Below are 4,188 nucleotides of genomic sequence, written 5' to 3'. Positions count from 1 at the left end.
AAAAAAAAAAAAAAAAAAAAAAAAAAAGCGGGCAGATATACTAACAAACATGAGCATGCATATAAAGAAATTGAAACCCTCATGAGCTACAGTTGGAAAGCAGCAACTTCTTTGGAAAATACTGTGGTAGTTATTCAAGAGATTAAACAGTTACCATACAACTCAGCAATTCCCACTTATTAGAAGAATTAAAACCCATGTCCAGAGCCAGGCGTGGTGGTGCACACCTGCAATCCCCGCACTCAGGTGGCTGAGGCAGGAGGCTCGCTGTGAGTTCAAGACCAGCCTAGGCTACATAGTAAGTTCCAGGTCAGTCTCAACTACATAGAGAGACCCTGTCTAAAAAAAAAAAACAAAACAACCATGTCCACCCAAAACCTTGTACATCAATGTTCAGGGCAGTATTATTCATAATAGCTAAAAATTGGAAACAAGCCAAATGTCCATCAAATGATAGATGGTAAATAAAATGTAGAATGTCCGTGCAATGCAATATTCGTGGATAAAATGAAGTACTGCTACATGTTGTAACACAGATAAACATGAAAGCACTAAGTGAAAGAAAACAGACACCAAAAGGCCATGTATTTTAGGGTTCCATTTGTTTAAGACATCCTGAGTATGCAAATGTATACAGAAAGAAAGTAGATAGTAGACTAGTGAGTGCTGAAGAGGTTGGTTCACTACATGCCAAAGTAGAGTATTGATTATTTTGAGCTAAAAGAAATTGAGACACAGCCAGTGCAGAGAAAAACCTCTTTACCTCTGCCTCAGCTGCCTAAAATAAAATGAAGTTTTCTCTTATGTACAGGAAATTTACATTTGTAAAGGAGATATTTCAGGGCCAGGGATTTAGCTCAGTAACTGCCACCTGCCTCACAAACACAAGGTCCTGAGTTTGATCCCTGGTACCAAAAATAAAAATATTTTCGTTAGTAAAAGCATCTGTTCCAGGAAGAGATGTCACAAGGCAACCTTGTCACCTGAAGTCAACAAAGTGAGGACCTTTCCTTCTTCCTTCCTCTCTCTCTCTCTCTCTCTCTCTCTCTCTCTCTCTCTCTCTCCTTTCCTTCTTTCTTTCTTTTGCAGTACTGGGGATTAAACCCAGGGCCTTTGCACTGAGCTACCTCCCCAGCCTTTTTTAATTTTATTTTAATTTTTGAGACGGTTTCGCTAAATCACTAAATTTGCTCAGGTTGGACTCAAACCTGTGATCTTCTTATCTCACCCTCCTGAGTGCTGGCTTACAGGAATGCATTACCATGTCCAGATCATTCATTATATGTATTTCTACCCTTACCTTTGTATAATTTATCATCTCTTCCCAAAAGGCCAAGCCTCTATTCCTTTCTAGCTCAGGATGGTAAGACTCAATCATCTGAGTACTTCTATGGTTTCATATTATGGTGGGACTCACATATACTATATAATTAAAACTGCTTTTCTCCTCTTAAACTGCCTTATGTAAACCTACTTCTTAGAATAGCCACAAAACCTAGAAAGCATTTTCCTTCTCCTGCATTTCCTAGTACCGGTGCCCTTGGAAAAACAAAGAGTGAGTGCTAATATTCATGGGTTGATTTTTGTTTTGTTTTGGGAAGGACAGTGAAAATATTCTAAAATTGTAGTGATAGTTTTGTAACATGTCTATACTAAAACTCATTGAATTGTTTCCGATAAATGGGTGAATTGCAAACCGTATCTGCATAGATCTTTTATTTTACTTTATTTTATATTCAATAAGAAGAATTTATTGAAAGAAAGACAGCTTCTGTCTAAGAGAGACATAAGGGGACTGGAAAGTAGACTGTCCTGTAGACCTTTTAAATGTTTAAAACGATGAGATTGTAGCCTGCATGGCAGCACAAGCCTGTGAACCCAGCTACGTAGGAGCCTGAGGCAGGAGGATTGTAAGTTTGAGGCCAACCTGGGCAACTTAGCAAGAAAAGGGTAGAGGGCGGATAGCTAGGGGTATCACTCGGGGTAGAGTAACCCTGGGTTTGACCTTCAGTACACACAAAAAAATGACGCTGTAAAACTGTTAACCCTTCAAAAGGCTCTAAAGTCAGGCCTCATGAACCATTCAAACCAAAGGATTCTACAAAGTTTAAGTGTATTGTGCCTTGGCCAAATGAGCAAAGCCCAAGGTAGAGAAGGGCTTATCACACAGAGATTTGTTGGTGTGGATTTTTTTTTTTTTTTTTTGGTGTATTAGCGTGAACCACAATAAGACTCACAGGAGACCCCACTGATCTTAATAGAATTAGAGAATCATCTTCACTATGAGGTTTTCTCCTGCACTAGATTTGTTCTGAGGCCCTTCCTCATTTTGAGGACCCTATTCTGGCTCAGAAAACTGGCCTATACCCTTTACACATCTCCTCTATGCTACTTGAAACCTAAACAGCTCTTTTAACACTTTGTCCCTCTCTTTTCTCAATTTTTTTATTTTTTATTTTTGTGTGGTACCGGGGTTCAAACTCAGGACCTTGTGCTTTCGAGGCAGGCACAGCGCCACTGAGCTCCATCCTGGCCCTCTCTTCTCTCAATTTATTGTGGGCAGGTTGAAGCCGGGTGGCACCTTCACCACTAACCAGGGAAGCCTTCTCATCGAGATCCATGAGTTCATTAGTCCCTACTTTTCACTTTATCAAGGTGCCAGGTGTTTGTTCTTGTTTTAAACAGGGTCTTGCTTTGTAGTTCAGGCTGGCCTTGAACTCACTGTGTACCCCAGGCGGGCCTCAAACGCACAGCGATCCTGGACCAGTGTCTCTCTAAGGACACTGAGGTCTGCACGGAAGAGAATGCGGCCTAAAATTATACAGGAGAGAGACTTTTAGGGCTGTGGGAAGGAGCCTGAGCCTTCAGCGGGCCCTGTGGTTGATGACACTGTCACAGAGCCCAGAGGCTCGCGGGGAGCGGGAGCAACTGAGAGGTAGCTGAGGGCTTTCTGAAGAGGAGGGGGCGCAGCAGCACTCAGTGCAGCAGAGTTCTTCCGAAATAAGGGAAATCCTGAGGAAGTGGACAGAGCCGCAGACGTCTGCAGAGAAGACCCATCCAGACAGCAAAAGCTGATAGCTGCATTCGCTTGCTCCGTGACAATGTCATGTAACACTGCAGAACGGTGTTACGGAAAAGACCAGCTTTTGGTTCTGAAAAGGCTGAGACCCAGTTCTTATGGAAGGGGACTCTCCTTCCAAACAATAGCCGCCTCCCATTTCATCCTCCCCTCCTCCTGAAAGCCACAGGTCAACTTGAATGGCAAGTACAGTATGAAATTATTGTTTCTGGAAAACTAGGCACATTTTATAACTTTTTGGTGAATACACTGGGAAAATTATGGGTAAATTATGCGCATTATACAACCCTTTTTATTGTGAAAAGGTTCGTTAAGGGGTGCTTTGGGAGGTTCAGAATGCATTCTGGTTATTTCCATTATTTCTTATGGCAAAACGAGTCTTGACTTAGGACCAACTTGAGTTACAGCCAGCCTTCACAAAAGACTTGAGTTCATAAGGCAAGGGTCAGCTGAAGATGCGTAACTTCACCAATAATGAAGGAAAAACAAAGTAAGAGCACAAAAGCTGGGTGGGGTGGGGTGGCATATACCTGTGACGTCACCTCTTTGGGAGACTGAGGCAGGAAGACGGCGATTATGAGGTCAGCCTGGACAACCGAGCGCGATCCTGTCTCAAAATGAAAATAAAACAGGAGCCGGGGATTTAGCTCAGGGGTTTTGCGCCTGCCTTGCAAGCACAAAGGTCCTGAATTTGATCCCTGGTACTGAAAAAGAAAGTAAAATAAAATGGGCTGGAGATGTAGCTCAGCACAGCCTGGTTTTAATCCCTAGCACTAGAGGGTGAAAAGTGTGTTGGGTATAAACGGCAAGTCCCAGAAATCCACACAGGGAATGATACCGTTTTTATAACACTCAGAAAAGCCGTTCAGAGATTGTCCAGTACACAGGGAAGGAAATCTATGACAGCAAAGGAAACACACAAGTCAGGCTAGCAGGCACTTTTCGGGAAGAGGCTGAGCCGTTTGCACTCAGCTCACCCTTGGCTGAAGAGTTGGCTCACAGGTTTTCCTTGGTCAGGTGGGTGTTAAGTCATTCTGTACTTTGTGCAATGCACACTTAACAAAGAGAAAAATGAACCACCCGAAGCTTTCTCATTTGGAAACAGGAAA

This window comes from Fukomys damarensis, unplaced genomic scaffold, assembly GCF_012274545.1.
Source record: "Fukomys damarensis isolate Sample0158 unplaced genomic scaffold, DMR_v1.0_HiC HiC_scaffold_34, whole genome shotgun sequence".
In the NCBI taxonomy this organism is placed as follows: domain Eukaryota; kingdom Metazoa; phylum Chordata; class Mammalia; order Rodentia; family Bathyergidae; genus Fukomys; species Fukomys damarensis.
Note: the sequence above shows the minus strand (reverse complement) of the source record.